General features: G+C 44.2%; 1 long non-coding RNA gene across 1 annotated transcript; it reads left to right on the top strand.

Moving 5' to 3' along the window:
• Nucleotides 1-3,925: 3,925 nt before the first annotated feature.
• On the top strand, nt 3,926-17,069 carry LOC134965104 (uncharacterized). The gene is made up of 3 exons (XR_010188318.1): nt 3,926-4,060; nt 6,585-6,646; nt 17,037-17,069. It is a non-coding gene; the product is annotated as an uncharacterized LOC134965104 (long non-coding RNA).
• The last annotated feature ends 1,409 nt before the right edge of the window (nt 17,070-18,478 follow it).

Here is an 18,478-nt window from a genome sequence, read left to right as displayed (position 1 = left end):
TTCAGCACCCTTTACTAAGAGAAGCAGACGCTTATCCAAACAGCACTACGAGGAATATGATCTCCCGCCCTTTGCTGCTGGATAATGTCTGCTGAAATTACCTAGTGTAGATATGTGAAGGACGGGCGAGCCGCCAATTGATAAAGCTAAATATTTATCGTATATAATACCCTTTATGAGGTCTAAGAACACTGTACGCTAACTACGTATGAAGTACCGCAAGGGTACGCACGTTGCGTAACGATCGCTTAGCCGTGGTCGAGACGCTCAAGCGTTACGTTCGCTCACGGCCAAGAGATCACTGGCAGGCACGCTATTGGCTGCCGACTACCGTAATGATTCGCTATAGCGATGCGACCGCTCGAGACCACGAAGAGATCACCAGCGGCACACACGCTCACAATGTAAAACCTTTATATCTAAACCATAAACAGGGTATTATGCAGTAAACCCTTTGTGTAGTGATATGGTGTAAATGCAACACAGTATAACCTTACTAGCTTAAAAGCAGTTTGAGCGTCACCGACGCTCTGAGAATACTTAACTCTATAAGAAACACACAGATACCGTGCTCAGGGTCCAACGCCTTATATATATATTATGAATGCTATACTTGCAAAAGAGTTAAACACAATACAAGTCATACACTACAATATAACATAGACTACCTAACCAGATAACTACACAGGAAATACAATACAATACAATTTAAGGGAAAATGAGTGAGAAAGAGAAGGAGAGAGAGAGAGAAATTGAGAGAGATTGGCCCACAATAACAAGAAGATCAATATAGTTGCGGAGAAACACTTACGCACAAGGGGAAACGATCGCATGCGCCTCGATATCCAGCTCCCGATTATCAGCAATGAGAACCGTTGAAGAGAGTGAACTGGATATGGTCGGCCTGCCTATTTATGCCCCACACACAATGCAATTCAATGGTCCCTACAATCTCATTGTTCATTGGACACAGGAATTCGGCTTCGCATTATAGCAAAAGGTCATAGGTTGATTCATACAGGTGGGCTGTGACTATTTCCAACAGCTCAGGTGGGAGGGAAACTGGGTTTCCCGCCGCATGGGTAATAAAGTGCAAATAAAGTAAATGTTCATAAACTTCTTATGTCCATAACTATTCGCACGAGCGATTGATCTGCTTCAAACCAACACCGGAATATTTCTAATTAAATATTCTTCCGATGGATACTAAACACCACTGTATTACTCCTGTCTGACCCTTCGTATCAAACAAAGAGGGATTTCTCTGTTCATGAACATTCTATATTAACCAAACTTTCAGAATCTATCAAAGGGACCATGATCTACAAAATACATTATATAGTGAAAATATGTAACGATTGAGTCGCACGCTACGATCACATAAACTCTACCGTAAATACGCATACCGTGCGCCTGCGGGTGCCCGCGACTGTGAGTATGCGCACGTACGGGAGAGCGTACGCATGCGCAGCACGGACCTGTGTGAGGTGCAAATATGGTAGTGTGCATAGAGATATTTTTCTGACTTTGACAATGCTGACTGTCATGCTTTTCACCAGGTGGGATTCCGGCATCGGTATAGTAACCAGCAGTCTCCCGACCGCCAGTCACATAACCGTATCCTATTTCTAGCACCCTCTGGAAATTTTTATTTAGAGTGATATTTGTTTAGGATTCTGCTAACAGGATCTCCCTAAAGGTGCAGCTGTCCCTTTTGTGAGCAGAATAAGGACAATTTTTTTTTTATTATTTTGTTGTCACCCCTTCGCGGGTGACACCTGGCTGTGGCTCGCACCCTCGTAATGATGCCACTGTATATATCTGAAAATAATATGCAATCAATACTTTTTTTAATCATTTTCCTTTTTTCTATATGTTGTTCTTCTTGTTTGCACACTTGTGTGTAGGTTCTGATCTTTTGTAACAAAAAGAATATTTACTTTTAGTTCTTTTTTTGTTTGTCTATCAATTGAGTAGACAAAAAAAGCTATAGCAACATCATTGGTTTCTTTGGAGACCATAGCCTAAACCTAGGTACACAGCTGAACAATCTGTCGATCTTGCAACGAGCTGATATGACCTAATAATATATCATGATAGCATACACACTGCATGATCCACCGTACTACGGCACAATATATCATTACAGTATCTATATTAGTTAACCACATGGTCCCGTATATATATATTTTAATATTGCCTATTTCATAACTTTGTATGTTGATTGTTGGGATTTTTAGCGGTGGCATCCTAACTGTCGGGATGCCGACTATATTCCCAGTTGACTCATCGGGGGGAATTCAATACACTAGATGGCTTGATTTAAGAAATTCAATTGTTCCTCTGTTCGGGAACGATTAGCCACGGGGGAGGGCATTACAGCTTTTTGTGTAGCGCCCGTTACTTTATGCAGCTAAACACATTCTGTTTGGGTGCGACGTGCGTGATAAAAAAAACATTTAAATAGCGCCCCCGATCTCCCATCACTTTAGACAGAAGAGTGGGAGCGCAAAAACAACTGGATCGCCCCCATTGATTTTTATTACACTGAATCTCAGACCAGTATTCACAGTGTTGCTTTTATGAATTCTGTAACATTGTAGTTATTTATATTTAAAGGGCTTTTAAGCACGTGATTATACAGGCTGTTTTTATTATTTGATGTTTGATACTTTTATCCCGAGAGAATGTTACTGTAATTATTGTATTTTTTTATTTTAATAAATATATTATATACTTATCATTTTAGTATGGCCCTGCATTTTATTTCTGCTGTTTCTCTTTCTGAGGGGAGTGGGATCCCCCTCACTGTGACAGAAGCAGGTGTTCTACAGTATATTCAGGTTTAACTTAGTTGCAAATAATTGGAGGCACCTGGTCTTTTGTTTGTGACTTATAAATATTGGGGCTGATTCTGAGATGGGAGCAAAGCAAAAAAGAAAAAATCATGTAACTTCGCACCTGAAACAAACCATGGGGGTAATTCAGACTGGATCACTGCAGCGGCAGTGATCACAGTCTGAATTACTTTGTGGAGTATGCACGCATGCCCAGTAAGATGCTATCGGCATCTCACTAGTGCGATCGCGTCTGCCTGATTGACAGGAAGAGCGGTTGCGAGGCCGGAGGGGGCATGCCAACGGTGTTAGAGCGTCGTTGGCGGGGCGCGGTCCAGACAACGGAGGCATGTCCGGACCATTGGGGAAGGCGGGCCGCGGTGGCTGCGTGACGTCATACGCAGCCGCTGTGACCTGGGACGTGGTGAGTTGTTTACTGCCAGCACACAGGAGCTGCGCTGGCAGGGAGCTACTTGTCAGGTACAAAAGCATCGTCGTCATGCGATGCTTTTGTACCTGTGCGGGGGGTGGGGGGTGGGTAGGCAGAGCCAGACATGCGGGGCGGACTAGCCCTGTGCTGGACATCCCCCCACATGTCTGTGAAACTGACTGTAGATGTGCTAAATTTAGTACATCTACGATCAGGTCTGAATCACTCCCCATGTTGCAATGCATAGGGTGCAAATACATTTATTTATTTTTTGCATGCAGGCTTGGTACGGTAAATACTGATGGCTTTTGCATGTAGCCTACAATTGCTAAACAACTTTATTTTTGCACTACAGTTTAGATATGAGTTTGCACACGCCTATCTCACACCTTTGCACATTTTACACCTGTCTCACCTGCAGTGCAACATGGGTTTAACACGCTGCATAGTTACTTGCTTTTATTTTTTTCTTGTTTTACTCCCAACTCAAAATCAGACCCATATATTTTATTATTTGACATTATAGTTTTACAAAGCTCTTATCAGAAGTTTGTCCTGGTTCAGTTTATTAGAAACAAACAAAACAAAAGAGTGAGTTGTGGTTCCAGAGATCAGTATTATTTACACTCATTAATCTCTTCTATCAAAGATACTCCTGAATACTCTGCCCAGACAAACACTGCTGTTACTGCAGGAATCATCAGTGGGACAGTTCTGGGAATTATACTGATTGTCAGTGTAAGCTTCCTAGTCTACAAGCGATGTGTCCCTCCTGTCACAGAGGAGATGACAGGTAAGTAAAGAAGACAAGTGCCAGGTTTAGAATCCAAAATTTCCGCATGTGATAACTTGTGCTGCTGTGAGATCCAAGTGAATGTAAGCTCTTCAGAATAGTGACCTCCTTCTTTAGCACTATCAATGCAGTCTGTAGTCTCCACAGGCAAGATCTACTTGTCCTAACGGGGAAGGCCCTTAAATGTGCACCTTGTTGCCAAAACTGTGATTTTGATTTTACCCTTGAGAGGATACAGGGTTCTTCTAATCACTCAGACACAGAGCAGATGAAACCAATGTGATAGTTTATTTCTCACTGCACACAGGAATAGATATCACACAGGAAACAGAGGTAAATATAGACCAGAAACAGTATACAGGTAGCAGTCCAGCTAGTTAGTCCCAGTAGAGGTTTTAGGTCCACAGCAATTCCACACAGAAGTTCCAGAAAAACAGGTCCACACAGCAGAACTATCACTGAGTCCACACAGCAGTGATAGCAGATTAGTCCATGCAGTAGTAAGTACATGTATAAGTCTACACAGCACTGGTGATGCGTTCCACAAGGTACCCTGGCAGAGAATCACCCCTTAGCCAGAGTCCTGCAACTAACATCAGGAGCTGACCTGCGCAACCTCTTTTAAAACCTTCCAAATGCCCATCATGCCGCGCTCACCTGGGGAGGAGACACAGGTTCCTGATTGGTGGGATTCCCACCTCAGGTATCTACCTCCTATCTTCCACAGCTGTCCTTCTCCTGCTGACGACATGCTGGGTCAGGCTCCGAGTTGTCTGTCAGAGCCCAGGATGTAACAGAGGACAGTAAACAGAACGCACAATGACAGGGAATTTGGTTTAAGTCCTGATTGTCCCCTGTGGAGGGGCATCTTCAGAGAGACATTACCTGGCCCTCATGTTTACTTCCTGGTCAACCATATAAGGATAATAGATGGACTCAAGAGGCATAGCAATGATGACCTGTAATAACCTCATACCAGACTGGCATCCTCCTACAATAACATAACATGACAGCACTAGGTGCCAGGTTACAGCACACCTGTATTTACCTGGGTAAGATTATAGTTTAGAATATATTGGCTAATGGATGAACACACACATGGGGTATTAGTGACACAAGCCAGAGAGACATGGGAACAGAAGGAATAAAAAGTACATTAAACGCTATAAAGATTGAAACACCACAAATACAGTATTAGCCCTTACCTATATCTTTACAACCCTTTATTTAAACTCAGACACATACTGTGAGCTAAAAAAACACACTAATATATCAGAATCAAATAAAGAGACAGAGATTTGGCAAAAAATTAGATAAAATTCCTTTCACTAAAAATAGGAAAGTAATGGGAGGAAAAAAGGTATGGCAGCGGACCATTGAGAAATGGAATAAAGATCATACACACATATGAAATATTGTACCACCCTCTCTTAGAATTCCCCCTATGGTGTACATTTCTGGAAGGTCAGTGTTGCCATGTCAGTCCAGGGTCGTCATCATCACCAAATTAAGGGAGGGTACACTCAAAACTTTATAACCACTAAATTAATATGAGCCATTTTATGCTGCCACCCACAATTTCATTCAAAAATACAAACTTACTATACAATGGGGAGGGTGGGATGGTAGATTCCAGAATTACATGGAGAAGCAAAGAGAGCTACTTATCTATACAATATAATCTAGTGTTCAGCATAACTCAGAAACACCCATCAATCAAACATATGTCACTATACAGTATGTCAAGTTAAAACACTGTTTATTCCATCACACAAATTTTAACCCTTACACTACCCAGGCTAAACACGCAAAGACATGGCCTCTGGTTTTAACTTGCTTTATTGTTAACTATTGGTTCAGCTATATTTATTATCGGCTTTTGCAAGTCATCGATTGTCTCTAGTTTTGACCCTGAAACAATATGGCAGAATTAATAAATGCAAAACCAGGCATGTATTGCATTTAAAAATTACAGTGATTTTAAATTTCATAGTCATAACTACCAAGAAGCTTAATAAATCAAGAGCCAAGTCTGTTTAATGTTTAGGAACTTCTATTCTCACACTTACCATATATACTTTACACTGTACTGTAATTGTGAAATGTCATGTTATATTGTTACTATGTATATTCCTGTAACAAAGCTGAGAAACTTTGAGATGGTTTAAAATAAAAGTTCATAAATAAAAGATAATAGTTAGAAAGTCAGATCAGTCATTTCAGTTTGGACTGTCCCAGTATAATGTGCAGTTATAAAACACATTTCATGTATTTTAAGCTTAATTATAAATACAACATCAGCAGAAGACCACACTAACTTTACCTTTGACATTACTTGACTGGTCCCAAATCAAGGGTCAGAAACAAAAAGATTATAAGGCTCAAGGGCATCACAAAGCTTCAACCTACTCATCTCTTAGCAGTCTTGGGAATTAAAGTGGAAATTTTTTGTAATATTGATTTACTTCCACAATTTTCCAAATATGTTTCTACAATTTAATAATACAACTTTTAATTAATGTAGGGTCCCCCAGTATCGAACAGCATTCATATGCCACATATGATAACGTGCTGGACCTGGCAATGGTAAGTAACATGTAAGGTGATGTTACACAGCACTACAGTATATCTGTGATTTCACTAAACACATGAAAGAGCTGTTAAAAAATATTGTGATTTCACACTAAAGTGAATCTACTAGAGTTGTCATTCCATGACAATGATTTTACTGCTAATTTTATATTAAAGTTACTAGTATTAGTTACTTACTGTATACATCTATATAATAATCTATGGTGGTCTGTCCCATCTCCGCCATGTGCAGTGAGAGCCATGGTGGGCACCCCCTTTCTCAACTCAACCCCCTAACCATTTTACTGGTAAGTATAGTGGAGAGGGGATGGGGAGGAGGAAGCACGGGGCAGGGGCAGACTGAAGTAACCTGGCATTTGCCATTACATTTACTAGTTAATACACTATTTTATAACTGGAAACAATTAAAGAACTGAAAGTAGAAGCAGAATTTACAAGAAAAATAGTGTTGGAAATATTAAATATACAGAGGTTGATGCAGAGTTGAACGTACAACCAATTGTGGAGCATGTCTTACATGGGTATGGTGTGAAAATGGGCGCATTCAAGTGCGGGTAATGTGGAGTTATATGCTTTTGATTGCATCCACACTTACGAATGACGAAATGGATTCACCTGGAGATGCGTGCTACTTTTAATTTTTCCATGCACGCTTCTTTTAAGCAAGGTACACTCGGTTTACTTCCAACATCACTATGTGTATTATTGTAAAGGCGGGCTAAATCTTATTGTTAACAGTAAGCACTTTTGTAATTTACAAGTTAACTACCTAGTGGTGGTGTTGGTGGTATAGCATTACATATATATGTAAGGCACTCTCTATTATAAAGAAACATTCATGGGCATGTTCTGTCTCTGTGTGATGGAGGAAGAAGAAGAGTGCGTGGTGATGCCACCTATTAACAGTAGAACATAGGTTGGATATCAAATCAGTGGTCATGCGGCCCCATAATTGGACAAGGAAGTCTTCTTAGCTGCTGGGGCTGTCCATAAATTGAAGTAAGAAGATAGATAATCCTCAGACCTTGAGAAAGGGGCTACACATTTCCTGATAGTCTCTTGGACATCCATACTAATTAGCGAAGCACATTTGGTAACTAATATGCTAAGGACTCTCAAAGTACCAGAGAAGAACAACAAAAACAACAACAACAACAAAAAAAACAGTATTAATGTTAAATATCTTAAATATAATGTTGTTTATGTTGCTTATGTGTTTGCGCAATTATTTTTTAAGTTGTCAATTTTTATTAGACGTTTTTGAAAATAGAGCCAAAATTGGCCTCAATATATCAAACAGAAGGAAACAAGCATAAACAAAAATAGGATTTTAATTATCTACCGGTAAATCCTTTTCTCGTAGTCCATAGAGGATGCTGGGGTCCACATTAGTACCATGGGGAATAGATGGGTCCTTTGGGAGCCATGGGCACTTTAAGAGTTTAATAGTGTGGGCTGGCTCCTCCCTCTATGCCCCTCCTACCAGACTCAGTCTAGAAATTGTGCCCGAGGAGACGGACATACTTTGAGAGAAGGAAATACACAGATAGTGGTGAGATTCACACCAGTTCACACATAACAACAGAAAATCAAGCAACCAGCTTGAAACAAGTCAGCAACGGCTGAACCATAGATCTTAACCAAGTAACAATGCAGTACTCAGCCAAGTAACAAGGCTGTACTGAACAAAGCAACAACTGCAGGAAAACTAAGCACTGGGCGGGTGCCCAGCATCCTCTACGGACTACGAGAAAAGGATTTACCGGTAGGTAATTAAAATCCCATTTTCTCTTACGTCCTAGAGGATGCTGGGGTCCACATTAGTACCATGGGGATGTACCAAAGCTCCCAGCATGGGAGGGAGAGCGCGGAGGCTCCTGCAGAACCAATTGACCAAACCTTAGGTCCTCAGAGGCCAAAGTACTGAACTTGTAGAACTTAGCAAACGTGTTCGACCGTGACCAAGTAGCTGCTTGGCAAAGCTGTAAAGCCAAGACACCCCGAGCAGCCGCCCAGGAAGAACCCACTTTACGAGTAGAGTGGGCCTTAATTTCGGATTTCAGATACGGCAATCCTGCCATAGAATAAGCATGCTGGACAGTAAACCTGATCCAGCGAGAAATCATCTACTTAGAAGCAGGCCACCCAACCTTGTTAGGATCATAAAGGACAAACAGAGCGTCCGACTTTCTGTGACGAGATGTTCTCTTCATATAAATCTTCCAAGCCCTTACAACATCCTAGGATTTTGAAGTAATTGAGGAGTCAGTAGCCACTGGCAACACAATAAGTTGGTTGATATGAAAAGCCGACACAACCTTCGGAAGAAATTGCTGATGCGTCCTGAGCTCAGCTCTATTTTCATGGAAAATCAAGTAGGGGCTTTTACAGGACAGTGCCCCCAATTCTGACACACGTCTAGCAGATGCCAATGCCAACAGTGTGATAGTCTTCAGGTAAGAAACTTGACCTCAACCCCCTGTAAAGGCTCGAACCAATACGATTGCAGGAACTGCAGTACCACGTTAAGATCCCAAGGGCTGTAGAAGGCACAAAGGGAGGTTGGATGTGCAGGACCCCTTTCAAGAAAGTCTGAACCTCAGGGAGGGCAGCCAATTGTTTGTGGAAGAAAATGGACTAGTCCGAAATCTGGACTTTTATGGATCCCAGGTGCAAGCCTACATCCACACCTGCTTGCAGGAAGAGGAGAAACCATCCAAGTTGAAATTCCACCTTAGGAAACTTCTTGGATTCACACCAAGACATGTACTTTTTCCAAATCCGATGGTAATGTTTAGACGTTACTCCTTTCCTAGCCTGTATCATGGTAGGAATAACTTTGTTCCGAATGCCCTTCCGAGCTAAGATCTGGCGTTCAACCTTCATGCCGTCAAACGTAGCCGTGGTAAGTCTTGATAAGCGAACGGCCCCTGTTGCAGAAGGTCCTCTCGAAGAGGAAGAGGCCTCGGATCTTCCAGCAGTAACTCCAGAAGATCCGCATACCAAACCCTTCTTGGCCAGTCCGGAGCATTGAGGATCACCTGAACTCTTGTTCTTTTGATTTTGAGAATCCTTGGGATGAATGGAAGTGAAGGGAACACATACACTGACTTGAACACCCACGGAGTTACCAGGGCATCCACCGCCACTGCCTGTAGATCCCTCGACCTGGAACAATGGGCGTCATTCCGAGTTGATCGTAGCCCTGCAAAATTTTGCAGGGCTACAATCATGACATGCGGGGGGACGCGCATGTCGATCATGACATGCGGGGGGGACGCGCAGCACAAGGCTATCCCGCCCCGCATGTCAGTGCCGGCCCCCCTGCAGAAGTGCAAAAGCATTGCACAGAGGCAATGCTTTTGCACTTTAGGAGTAGCTCCCACCCAGGGCAGCTTTAGCGTGCTGGCCAGGAGCTACTTGTTGCTCCCCGGCCCGCAGCGGCTGCGTGTGACTTCACATAGCCACTGCCCCCCCCCCCGCGTGCATGGTCCGGCCACACCTGCATTGGCCAGACCACGCCCCCATAACAGCGGTCAAATGCCACCGTGCCACTTCCTCCCGGCCAGCAACCGCCTTTGCCTGTCAATCAGGCAGAGGCGATTGCAGGGAAACTCTGCGGCACCGACGCATGCGCACTGCGGCACCGACGCATGTGCAATTCCGACCCGATCGCTGCAATAAACTGCAGTGAGCGATCAGGTCGGAATAACCCCCAATACCTCCAAAGTTTCTTGTTGAGGCGTGAGGCCATCATGTCTATTTGAGGTATGCCCCAAAGACTTGTCACCTCTGCGAACAGCTCTGCGCGGAGGCCCCACTATCCTGGATGGAGATCGTGTCTGCTGAGGAAGTCCGCTTCCCAGTTGTCCACTCCCGGAATGAAGATTGCTGACAGCACCACCGCGTGTTTTTCGGCCCAGAGGATTCCAGTTTTGACCACCTTCCTTGGAAGTTTTCCCCTTGGGTGAATGCCCCCCAACCTCTGAGACTTGCATCCATGGTTAGGAGGATCCAATTCTGAATCTCGAACCTGTGGCCCTCTAGTAGGTTAGAGGTTTGCAGCCACCAGAGGAGCGATATTCTGGCTTTCGGTGACAGACGTATCCTCTGGTGCATGTGAAGATGAGATCCCGACCATTTGTCCAGGAGATCCAGTTGGAAAAACCGTGCATGAAATCTTCCGTACTGTAGAGCCTCGTAGGAGGCAACCATCTTCCCTAGATGGTGAATGCACTGATGAACCGATACCCGGGCTGGCTTCAGGACATTGTTTGTATCACCAACGCTTTCTACTCTGATAGAAAAACCCTCTGTACTTCCGTGTCGAGGATAATCACCGGGAAGGACAGTCTCCTTGTAGGCTCCAGATGCGACTTTGGAAGATTCAGGATCCATCCATGATCCTGGAGTAGTTGAGTTGAGAGAGCAATGCTCTGCAACAGCTTCTCCGTGGAAGACGCTTTTATCAGCAGATCGTCCAGATAAGGAATTATGTTTACACCCTGCTTGCGGAGGAGTAGCATCATCTCCGCCATCACCTTGGTGAACACTCATGGTGCCGTGGAGAGGCCAAACGGCAGTGCCTGGGACTGATAGTGACAGTCCAGCAGCGCCATTTCTGAGATAAGGCTGGTGAGGCGGCCAGATCGGGATGTGAAGGTACGTATCCTTGATATCCAGGGATACCAGGAATTCGCTCTCCTCCAGACCTGAGATCACAACTCTCAGAGACTCCATCTTGAATTTGAATTCCCTCAAGTAGGGGTTCAATGACTTTGGTTTAATATCGGTCTTACCGAACCGTCCGGTTTCGGTGCCACAAACAAGTTTGAATAATAACCTTTGTGTTGTAGGTGAGGTGGAACTGGAACAATGACATTTAACCTTAGCAATTTTTGAATGGCTTCCTGTAGGATAGTACTGTCTGTCAGCGAAGCTGGCAAGCCAGATTTGAAGAATCTTTGAGGTGGGAGTTCTTGAAACTCCAGTCTGTACCCCTGGGCAAAAATATCCTGTACCCAGGGATCCAGGCATGAGGACGCCCAGACATGACTGAAACTTCTTAGTCTTGCTCCCACCTGCCCGATCTCCAGGCTGGGAGGTCCACCGTCATGCTGAGGATTTAGAGGAAGCAGAACCAGGATTCTGTTCCTGGGAACCTGTGGGTGCAGGTTTTCGGGATTTCCCCCGACCTCCTCTGAAGAAAGTGGAGTGGGATTTGGACTTTTTAACTTTAGTGGTCCGAAAGGACTGCATTTGAGATGTAGGATATGATTTCCTAGTCAGCGGTGTAACAGAGGGAAGAAAAGTTGACTTACCCGCAGTTGCCGTGGAGATCCACGCATCCAACGCGTCCCCAAACAGAGCCTGACCTGTGAATGGTAGGTTATCCACACTTTTCTTGGATTCCGCATCCGCAGACCATTGGCACAACCAGAGGCCTCTGCGAGCCGAGACAGCCATGGAAGAAGCTCTCGCATTCAGATGTCCAAGGTCTTTCATGGCTTCCACCATGAAACCTGCAGAATCCTGTATGTGACATAAAAACAATTCAATGTCACTTCTATCCATAGAATCTAACTCCTCTGGTAAAGTGCCTGACCACTTTACTATGGCTTTAGAAATCCATGCACAAGCAATAGTAGGTCTTAAAGCTACGCCATTTGCTGTGCATAAAGATTTGAGTGTAGTTTCAATCTTGCGGTCGGCTGGCTCTTTTAAAGCGGTGGACCCAGGGACAGGCAAAACCACTTTCTTAGACAATCTAGAAACAGAAGCGTCTACAACCGGCGGGTTTTCCCACTTTTTCCTATCCTCCTCAGGGAAAGGAAAAGCAATGAGGGATCTGGAATTTTTTCTTTGGGTTTTCCCAGGTTTTTTCAAACAAAGCGTTTAATTCCTTAGACGTAGGGAATGTAAGGGAGGATTTCTTAGTGTCAGTAAAGTAAGCCTCCTCTACCTGCTCAGGTACCTTATCAGTAATGTGTAAAATGTCCCTAATAGCCTCAATCATGAGTTGCACCCCCTTAGCAAGGGATGCCTCACCCCCCAGGATATCCCCCTCACCATCTCCTGTATCAGAGTCGATATCCATGTCACTTGCATTATTTGGGCAAGAGCACGCTTTTTAGGAAATATATCAGGGGTTTTGGATGAGGTAGCGGGAGCAGAAAACGACAAAACCTCTACAGATCTTTTCAAAACCTGTGTTCCAGTCTCATTATGAGCTATCCTAGATGAAATCTGGGATATCATTCCCTTACTAGAAGCCACCCATGGGGGTTCGGATTCAGAAGGCTGAGACAGTACATTGCATTCCTGAGTACATGGCATAGTCTCCTCTGGAGAGGACACACACGCTGCAGCACAAGATACAGAGTCCCTAGACATGGTAATGTGAGATATATAACATATTACACACACACACACATACACACACAGGAAAATGTCAGAAACAGTTTCCCTCAAGTACCTTCAGAGAGACACAGAGTATAAGGCGCCAGCACACACAGCGCCCCAGTAGGCAGTTTTTATGATAAATGCCTGGTGCTGACTGAGTAACTTTAATAGATTTAAACAGTGAATAACATTGAATAACACTCCCCCCCCCCTTCTATAACACCCTGGTACCGCAGAGGATAACTGGAGTGAAGTGGAGGGCAGCGCTCCCTGTCAGCGTCTCTATAGTGTGATCTGCAGGGAGAAAATGGTGCTGGTGAGTGCTGGATCCACTCTGAGGAGAAGCTCCACCCCCTGTAATGGAGTGTGTTCCTGCTCTTGTTATTTTATACTGGCCAGAGGTTGCTTGTTGCTAACAGTGGGATTAGCCCCTGTTAGCTCAGATAACCAGTGTTAGGGTATTGCGCTGCACAACTGTACCTCTGAGCCCTCCGGAGTGCAGCATTTGCGCAGTTAGTACTGCGCTCCTACCCTTGTGCTACCATTCCCGCTGGTGCCCCTCTTACCGGGGCGCTGGCATCATACTCACCTCCGCATCATCTGGCTCTGTTAGGGGTGGTGGCAGTGCTGCGGGAGTGAGCGGTCATCTCAAGGGCTTGCAATCGACACCCTCAGGAGCTCAGTGTCCTGTCAGTGGAGAAAGGGGCCATTAACCTCAAGGGTTGGATCCTACTCCCCCCCCCCCCCTAAGTCCCACGAAGCAGGGAGGCTGTTGCCAACAGCCTCCCTGTACCTAACAGCTCTTAAAAAAATAATAAAACTAGAAAAGCCCCAGGAGCTCCCCTAGCTGTGATCGGCTCCACCGGGCACATTTTCTAAACTGAGTCTGGTAGGAGGGGCATAGAGGGATGAGGCAGCCTACCCTATTAAATGCTTAAAGTGCCCATGGATCCCAAGGGACCCGTCTATACCCCATGGTAGTAATGTGTACCCCAGCATCCTCTAGGACGTAAGAGAAAATAATAAACATGCATATAAACATTTCAAAATCAGCATTTAACAGTAATAATAAAAGGGACGATAGGGAGAAAAGGAGGATGGGAGAAGAAAGGCAATCCATATACATGAGAGCAAATGAGGTATGCAAAGGCAAATAAAAAAGTCAAAAGGCAAATCAAATATGACCAAATTCTAGCATGACTTTGCTATTGTCACAATAGGCTGATGACGAGGATCCGAAAACTGGGCATTCGTTAAGGGAGTGGTTGCAACAGCAGGAAGGAACTGAGGAGGTCAGACGTAATTCCTTCTCGTATACCCTGAGATTCAAAGAGGAGTCAATGGAAGAATTAAGTAGTGGACTGAGAAAGGTGAACGGAACTGGCTGTCTCCAGGGAATAAAGACTCAGAAACCGAGGAAAGTTGTTGAAGAGTTGTTGTGATTGAAGAATACTGAAGAATGCTGCTGGAGAATGTATACTGAAGAGTCGTGGATGAAGAACACTGAAGAATACTGTTAAAGAATGAATGCTTAAGAGTCTTGGCTGAAGAACACTGAAGAATACTGTTGAAGAACGAATGTTGAAGAGTCATGGCTGAAGAACACTGATGAATATTGTCAAGGAATGAATGCTGAAGATTTGTGGCTGAAGAACATTGAAGAATACTGTGGAGGAATGAATGCTGAAGAGTCGGGGCTGAAGAGAATTGCGGATGACCAGGAAGCGCCTCTACGGATACGAGGCATCGACAACTGTGGGTCACAGAGCTGAGGATCCACCAGCTACAGTTCTGCGGAAGACTGTGGGAAACTGGGAGAGCGGAGCGAGACTGAAAGCACAAAGAAATAACCACATGGAAATCCAGATGGAGCTCAAAGCTGGAGCTTCTGCACTGGGCAGTAACTTAAAGTACTGGCAACATTAAAGACTGAGCTGCCCCCTTTTGTAAGAGGAAGCTTCCAGGGATTGGCTGAGCATTCCACACAGTCCCAACCATTGGCCACAGAGAATTGGTTCCAACATGGTGGCCTCCAGTGCTGCAGCCACACAAGGGCGCGCCTGTTCATCAACCTGACTCCTGTCTCCCCAGCTTCTGAAGTCGCACCAGTCACCACTGCCAGGCCACTCAGCACCACCAGCAGCCGGACAGGCAGGCCCCCGGACCCCGACTCTGGAGGTAAGCCACCAGCTCCTGACAGCTGTACATGTCAATACCACATATTAGTGTAATCACCCATTCCCTACAGTTGGATTCTGTAGTGGCTTAGTCAAAAGGGGAGGCATCCGAGTATGAATACGAATACGCTATAATCTTAGAAAGGACTAGGGGATCAGGATTTTTTCAGCTTTGGGCAATGGCCAATCTGGTTGGAGAGAGAGTGAGTAAAGGTGGAGCAGGGCTGTCTAAGGATGTAATAGGTACAGTGGTGTAGCAAGGGTGGCTCCAGTGGAGCGCGAGCTCCGGGCTCTGGAAAAATAAGAGGGCGCGCTGCCGCCTGACTCTCCCCTCCCTTCACCCACTTTACAGGCAACCGCAGATCAGGAGGAGGAGAAGCAGAGGTGGTGCACATTGACTCGGAGACTCAATAAGGAACAGGGTAGGTCAGAGGCGACAGAAGGAGACACTGACAGCGGCACATGCTGGAGCTCTGACACCCTTTTTAAATGTCTGTCTGCTTGTAGCTGTGCAGCAGGGTTACTTCTGTCCTGCAGCACCACTCTCTGCCCCCGATGCTGCAGCACCTCTTTATGCCCCAGCTGCTGCAGCACCTCTCTCTGTGTCCCGGCTGCTGCGGCACATATCTCTGCCCCGGCTGTTGCAGCACCTCTCTCTGCAATAGAAGCTGCTTAGTAATATGTATAAGCGTCTCTAGTGTGGCATAACGTATATAAGGGTCTCTACTGTGTTGTGTAACTTGTATAAGGGGCTCTACTGTGTGGCATAAAGTGTATAAGAGGAGTACCACGGTGTGATGTAATTATTCACTGACACTACTGTGTGGTGTAATATGAATAACAGACAATATTGTGCTGTGTAATCTGAATTGCAACTATTCTGTGGCCATGCCCTTTCCCATGAAGCCTCACCCCTATATTTTAAATTAACATATGAGCGCCCAAAGGAAACTTTCACCCTGAGCTCCACAAAGTCTAGAACCAGCCCTGTCACCAATTTAAGATTTTAAAATATTTTTTTCCTTTTCAAATGTAACATTCACCAAATTCAGTGGAGGGGGCGACAAAACATACCCTTGCTCCGGACTCCATGGCGCCTAGCTACACCTCTGAATGGGTACATGATTCCTGAAACTTTAGAGATGAGATCAAAAACATCTAACCAGAGCATCAGAAATTTTAAGCAAGACCAAGTATACAGAAGAGTGCCAGCCACTCCACATTTGTGCTATTTTATAATGTATTCTTCTTCTTCTTCTTCTTCTTCTTCTTCTTTTTATTTTTATTTTAAATAGATTTGAAAACCCACAGGTGCTATTTTTTTCTTTTATAAATTCAATTGATAAGTTTTTTTTTTCCCCTTGACATAAAAGTATTATACAATAAGGGAATCAATAATAAATCTTAGTATTTAAAATGAATTGTGTTCAATAGAATGAGGCCTAAACCTTTATCATGAACTATCAAAATCACTAGTCCACCTGAGGTACAAACTGTTAATTGATTAACTTTTTGGCAGCGTAAAATTAAAACTAAACACATCATAAAAATTAGAATTACTCAAACAATTTTAACAATATAACATTTTTCTTTTGTAATTTTAGATAGATTTTCCCTTAAAAAATGTATTGTGTTATTTAACGTAACAATTGTATTATTATTTAATCTTTAAAAAAATGTCAATGGCTTCAATGATGTAACTTAGATTACATAAATATGGGACAAGAGGAGAATGCTGCCGTAATAGATGATAGTGTAAAGCACTACTAGAATAGATACTAATAATGGTATTTATGTTTTTTTAGAATCAGAAGTCAACAGAAGAAGCTTTATATATGGTAAGTCACTTGCTCTTATGTGTAGCCCCAGTTAGGATAAGAATTGCAATTGCACATTAATCCAAGGGCACACAGTGACACTTAAATGCCCCAGACCCAATTCTTTTATCACTCTCACTTGTACCACTCCCGTCTCTCATTACTACCCTGCCCCTGATGCTTCTTCATCATTACGCTAACCGCAGATAAAACATCACTATGTATCACACATTCCAATGTTGGGGGCAGATGTACTAAGTCTTGGAAAGTGATAAAGTGGAAAGAGGTAAACTGCCAACTAATCAGGTTCTATCTGTCAATTTTCAAACACAGGACCTTATTCAGCTTCAGTAGCAGTTTTGCTATTTGAGTGTTCAGAGTGGTGGTGGTGTAGCGGTAATCAGGCACTGTCCCTATCTTAACCTAAACACTTGTGGTGTCTACATCATCCTAGGATGCAGCCCGCTGGTCTGTGCCTTCAGTCTCCGTGCAGTGTCTCTGGCTACGGTGCTTCGGCTGTGACGTCACTGGCCGCCCGTTATGGAGCGGGAGGTTTCCGCTGATGTACGGTCTGTTAGCTCACTGTTCCCCAGTTCAAGCCAACACGTTTCGCACCAGTTGCAGGTGCTTTTTCAAGGATAAGATGGGCCTGTTTTGCCGTATTCCTGATCTGCATCACCTTCTGTCTTCAGAGCTTCACCCAGCTTCACCAATACAAGATTATTCAGACCTTAGTCATTATTCTCTATCTTCCTTATACCTGTAAGCTTGATCTTGATCCTCAGTCTGCAACAACTACAACTTGGTCTAAGTTGAATAATATTGTATTGGTGAAGCTGGGTGACGCACTGAAGACAGAAGGTGATGCCCATCAGGATACAGCAAAACAGGCACATCTTATCCTTGAAAAAAAATGACAGCTGGTGTGAAATGTGTTGGATTGAACTGGGGGACAGTAAGCTAACAGAGTGGACACCAGCAGAAACCTCCAGCTCCACAACGGGCGGCCACAGCCGGAGTCACGGCACGGAGACTGAAGGCACAGACCAGCGGGCTGCATCCTAGGAAGCCCTAGATGCTGCAAGGTTTAGGGTAAGATAGGGACAGTGCCTGATTACTGCTACACCACCACTGCTCTGAACACAGAAGGCGTTTAAACATAATGCTTATGCTATTGTTTTTAATTGTTTTAACCACCTTTTTCCGCTTACTTGGTTCTAACACATAATATTAGGGCTCATTTAGTCCACATGAATAGGTCAATCTGACAAAAGGTTAACAGTAGGAAAGGTGGCATCCAGCGTTTGCGTTAGCAACCAAGGGGCTTTGAAGTTTACATCTGCAGATCAGGGCAAGGCTGGCTGGTAAAGTGTAAGGGGGGCCCATGGCATTCATCCTGCACCCAGCATCTATCTGACACAGTTTTAAAG

This window comes from Pseudophryne corroboree, chromosome 10, assembly GCF_028390025.1.
Source record: "Pseudophryne corroboree isolate aPseCor3 chromosome 10, aPseCor3.hap2, whole genome shotgun sequence".
NCBI classification, from domain to species: domain Eukaryota; kingdom Metazoa; phylum Chordata; class Amphibia; order Anura; family Myobatrachidae; genus Pseudophryne; species Pseudophryne corroboree.
Note: the sequence above shows the minus strand (reverse complement) of the source record. Positions and strands in the feature narration are given on the sequence as shown.